At 41.2% G+C, this 5,605-nt stretch overlaps 1 long non-coding RNA gene across 1 annotated transcript in view; it reads left to right on the forward strand.

The window, feature by feature from the left end:
* Positions 1-5,108, forward strand: part of LOC119467059 — a 19,712-nt gene extending 14,604 nt beyond the window's left edge. The window contains exon 3 of the long non-coding RNA XR_005195587.1: positions 5,027-5,108. This is a non-coding gene — a long non-coding RNA (uncharacterized LOC119467059). The remainder of the gene's footprint in view (positions 1-5,026) is intronic.
* The last annotated feature ends 497 nt before the right edge of the window (positions 5,109-5,605 follow it).

A 5,605-nucleotide genomic window follows, 5' to 3' on the forward strand; every position in this document is an offset into this window, starting at 1 on the left:
TAGCTGGGATTACAGGCACGCGCCACCATGCCCAGCTAATTTTTTGTATTTTTAGTAGAGACGGGGTTTCACCATGTTGACCAGGATGGTCTCGATCTCTTGACCTCGTGATCCATCCGCCTCGGCCTCCCAAAGTGCTGGGATTACAGGCTTGAGCCACCGCGCCCGGCCGAGACTCCATTTAAAAAAAAAAATAGTATTCAAACACAGTTATTTTCACTGTGACACTTCATGGTGGTGATGGATGGATGGTCAGGTGAAGGTAATGCTCTCAAAGATGCTCCTGTGGTATGCATGCATCTTGGTTTCCATTTTGCTTGCAGAATCTTGCACAGATTAGAGTGCTTGGGCCAGGCGGAGTGGCTTACACCTGTAATCCCAGCGCTTTGGAAGGCTGAGGCAGGCAGATCACCTGGGGCTAGGAGTTCAAGAACTAGCCTGGCCAACTTAGTAGAGATGGGATTTAGTAGACAGGGTTTGCAGTGAGCCAAGATCACACCACTGCACTCCAGCCTGGGTGACAGAGTGGACTTTGTCTCCATAAAAAAGCAAAAACAACAACAAAAAAACCACACAAACAAATTACTTGATAAATATCAACAATACCAAAGAATAAATAATTAATTATTAGTAGCTTGGTTATCAGTTCTAATTAATTGAACACCTATCTCTTTTGGATTTCACCTTCTCTCTCTCGCTTACTTTTGGCACAAAAATATCACAAGGCTACCAAATGCTATTATTAAAAAAAAAAAAACTTTCATAAGATTAGTGGTGTAAAAGTCCGAGAAAGAACTTAAATTAGTCAGGTGTGGTGGTACATGCCTGTACTCCCAGCTACTTGGGAGGCTGAGGCAGGAGAACCACTTGAAACCAGGAGGCAGAGGTTGCCGTGATCTGAGAGCGTGCCATTACACTAGCCTAGGCGACAGAGAGGGACTCTGTCTCAAAAAGTAACAATAATAAATAAATAAATAAATAAAACCCAGAAATGTGGAGGAGGAAGGCACAGGGAGCTATTGATATTTTGTCAAAAATATGACAGAATAGTAGAGAGATTAAAGAATTTAGGATTCTTTTTTGTCCTGGATTATACTTTCTAGCCTTTCATTTAAAAATAAATCAGAAATAATAATTTTATGAGTAATTTTAATTATGCTGAATACATTTTTATTTCTACAGTTACAGGAATGCTTTGCTCTTAAAACATTGTATACTACTATACCCATTTTCTTATTTATTTACTTATTTATTTTGAGACAGTGTCTCGCTCTGTCACCTGGGGCTGGAGTAGTGGCACAATCTCAGCTTACTGCAACTTCCCTTCCTGGGTTCAAGCACTTCTCATGCCTCAGCCTCCCGAGTAGCTGGAATTACAGCTGCGCACTACTATGCCTGGCTAATTTTTATATTTTTAGTAGAGAAGGGGTTTTCCCATATTGGCCAGGCTAGTCTCAAACTCCTGGCCTCAAGTGATCCAGCCACCTTGGTCTTGCAAAATGCTAGGATTATAGGCATGAGTCACCACATCCAGCCCTATGCCCATTTTTCTAAAATGCTAGGGCCGGCCTGCCTTCCTTCCTTCCTTCCTTCTTTCTTTTTTTTCTTTTGATGGAGTCTCTCTTTGCCACCCAGGTTGGAGTGCACTGGTGTGATCTTGGCTCACTGCAACCTCTGCCTCCCGGGTTCAAAGTGATTCTCCTGCCTTAGTTTCCCGCGTAGCTGGGACTACAGACATGTGCCACCATGCCTGGCTATTTTTTTTTTTTTTTTTAAATAAAGACGGGGCTTCACCATGTTGGTCAGGCTGGTCTTGAACTCCCAACCTCAGGTGATCCACCCACCTTGGCCTCCAAAGTGCTTGGATTACAGGCGTGAGCCACCACACACTGCCTAATTTTTGTCTTTTTAAAGACAAAAATTTAAAAACCAAAATTTTCTCTCCTCTGTGGTTTCTCCTAACAATAGAAAAAGAAAAAGAAGGAATCTTAAACCTGGTGCCGCTAAATGGAAAACCTTGCAAATCTCCTGATAAAATGACTTGGGGACTCTGGGACAATAAAGGTCTCTTTAACAAATCATAGTGGTCTTTCCCGAAAGCCTGATAGTCAGCAATATCTTACACAAGATTTTAGAAGACTCAGGACAGAGATGCAAACACGTTTCCACTAAGAGAAACGTTGAGCTGTCTAAATGTGTTGCTGGTGCAAGAGGATTTTGTTTTAATGTGATGATTTTGGCATAACAGACTTGATGGGAGTTGTTTGCTCTTTGAAAGCCATTAGGGGAGAACCTACATCTGCTGGTTTTCAGAGATGAAATGGCAAGAAATAACCAAGTTCTTAACATTAAGCCAGTGTAAAAACTCAGCCAAATCAATTTCAGGGTACGAGCTTTTCCTGCAGTGTGGTGAGGCAAGCCTTCTCTGGGAGACCATGGATTTTGAAGAGGCCTACCCAGATCGGGTGTGGGGGCAGAGATAGCTGAGCATGGCCATTCCCCTGTGGGGTCATCACCCGTTCAACCTCAGCTCTGTTGTTGAGTTGCTGTTACTCTGATTTTTACAACAGCACCACTCACACCTGAGTTTTTCTGTTCATTAAGTGGAGGTAATAACATTTGTCTTTTCTGCATGGTACGATGAGAAATGTAAGCTAATGGAAGGTAAGTTTTGAAGTCTTGGCAATCTAAAGGATATTTTTCAGGATTCCTAGAACACATCTCAGAAGAAAATATACATAAACCAAACCAAGTCATCTAGAGCAATGTTAGATAAGATTTATATATCCAAATTAAAAATAAAAAAGAAAAGCAATGATAAAAATTAAATGCTAGTTATTTTTCAAAGTGATACAATTGTAAAATTTCAAGAGAGTATTTTAAGTGTTTTTCACACACCCGGGGCGGAGCGGGGACACCAGCTAGCTACAGAGACAGATCTTAATGTAAGCCAAGAAGAGGAAAATATTTAGTGTGGATTACAAGAGCTATTACAAAATTCTCTAAAGTTATAAAACATAATACAACTTATGTTGGATGTAGAAAAATATTAAATATTTCACAAAAGGCTTTAGAATCATTTTTCTCTATCACCCCTTTCAGAGATCTGATAAGGCAGATTTAAAATTGCAGTCGGTTACAGATGAGGTAACTGAAGTCAAATAGAGGAAAAAATACCATCACGAAAAGAATTCAAACAAGCTTTTGAGTTCTATTTTTCAGTCTCAGGGTATAACAAATGAAATTTGCTTTCAAATTTACAAATTTATTGCAAATTCAATTAAGAGACTAGATATTTAGAACCTGGTTTAGAAATGATTTTAAACGCTATTTTTTTTAAAGAAGCTTCACTTGAAGCACATTATATGTAATGAAGTATTTTGAAAGGGTTCACGTAATAGCAGTTCCCATAAAACTTCAAAAGTTGTCAGCACAATAGGTCTTGTGTGCCTCTTAGTGACTTTAGGACTAAAACAGATCATTATAGCCATTCAAAATTGTCCAACTCGGTGTGGCACATGCCTGTAATCCTAGGACTTTGGGAGGCCAACGCGGGTGGATCACTTGAGGCCAGGAGTTCAAGACCAGCCTGGGCAACATGGTGAAACCCTGTCTCTACTAAAAATACAAAAATCAGCCAGGCATGGTGGCGAATGTCTGCAATCCCAGCTACTCGGGAGACTGAGGTGGGAGGATCGCTTGAAATCGGGAGGCAGAGGTTGCAGTGAGACGAGATGGTGCCATTGTACTCCAGCCTGGGTGACAGAGTGAGTTCTTGTGTCCAAAAAAAAAAAAAAAAATTGTCCAACCACCTTCTAGAACAATGACAGCTATCCAAATGAGGCTTAAGATGAGGTGCAAAGTACTTTGAATCCCTAAATTGGACCAAATTTTGATAATGCTTTTACTGATGTCAAATAAGATGAAGACAAAACACCTAATTTGTTATCAAACTGCTTTGAAACTCACTCTTTAGGAAAATAATTTTAGTGTCCTAAGTCATTTCACATGTGCAAGCATTTCCTGCAGACTGGTTGCCTTTTGCCTTAGACAAATCTCACATGTCTTCATTGATCAAATAATTAACGATGGGTACTTTCTTTTTTTTTTTTTTTTTTTTTTTTTTTTTTTTTTTTTTTTTTTTTTTGAGACGGAGTTTCGCTCTTGTTACCCAGGCTGGAGTGCAATGGCGCGATCTCGGCTCACCGCAACCTCCGCCTCCTGGGTTCAGGCAATTCTCCTGCCTCAGCCTCCTGAGTCGCTGGGATTACAGGCACGCGCCACCATGCCCAGCTAATTTTTTGTATTTTAGTAGAGACGGGGTTTCACCGTGTTGACCAGGATGGTCTCGATCTCTTGACCTCGTGATCCACCCGCCTCGGCCTCCCAAAGTGCTGGGATTACAGGCTTGAGCCACCGCGCCCGGCACGATGGGTACTTTCTATAGAAAATATAACTTCAGGACAGGCAAGCTGGGCACAGTGGCTCACGCCTGTAATTCCAGCACTTTGGGAGGCTGATGAGGACAGATCACGAGGTCAGGAGTTCAAGACCAGCCTGGCCAACGTGGTGAAACCCCGTCTCTACTAAAAATACAAAAATTAGCCGAGCTTGGTGGTGCACACCTGTAGTCCCAGCTACTCAGTAGGCTGAGGCAGGAGAATCACTTAAACCTGGGTGGCGGAGGTTGTGGTAAGCCGAGATCATGCCACTGTACTCCAGCCTGGGCAACAGAGCAAGACTTTGTCTCAAAATAAATAAATAAATAAAGGAAAAAAAGAAAATATAACTTCAGGCCGGGTTCAGTGGCTCACACCTGTAATCCCAGCACTTTGGGAGGCTGATGCAGGCAGATCATGAGATCAGGAGTTCAAGACCAGCCTGACCAACATGCTGAAACCCCATCTCTACTAAAAATACAAAAATTAGCTAGGCGTGGTGGCGGGTGCCTATAATCCCAGCTACTCAGGAGGCTGAGACAAGAAAATCACTTGAACCTGGAAGGCAGAGGTTGCAATGTGCCAAGATCGCACCACTGCACTCCAGCCTGGGTGACAGAGAGAGACTCTGTCTCAAAAAAAAGAAAGAAAAAAAAGAAAAAAAGAACTTCAGCATTTGTAGATGGGAGATACATATGTAGCCCAGGGTACATGAGGATGCCTGCTATGCTTTGCCAACCGCACCTACTTCTCACAAGCTGAAGCCAAGTCTGTGAAGTCAGTGACACTCTCCAAGTGTCCTAAAAAAAAATCCCAGTATACACTGTCCTCCTTCACCAACCCATTCTCTATATTTCATTTTATGCTATATCGACTTGATATCAAGAAAAGAACTGCAAAAATGGTCTTTACCAAAATGGTCTTTTCCACTATTTTTCCCAAGCAAATATTAGAGGTTTTTTTCCAATTAAAACATATGTAGGTTTAAGATAAATAAATGATTGCTTAAATCAATTTCAATCAATAGTTTTCTAGCTCTAGTAAAAAAAAAAGGTTGACCTTAGGATACATAAGTAGTGGGCAAACAGTGAGGAGAAAGTAATGATAACATTCATTGACACTATGTGCCAAGCTTTTGGTAAAATTAACTCATTTAATCCTCACAA

This window comes from Cebus imitator, unplaced genomic scaffold (genome assembly GCF_001604975.1).
Source record: "Cebus imitator isolate Cc_AM_T3 unplaced genomic scaffold, Cebus_imitator-1.0 Scaffold257, whole genome shotgun sequence".
Classification (NCBI taxonomy): domain Eukaryota; kingdom Metazoa; phylum Chordata; class Mammalia; order Primates; family Cebidae; genus Cebus; species Cebus imitator.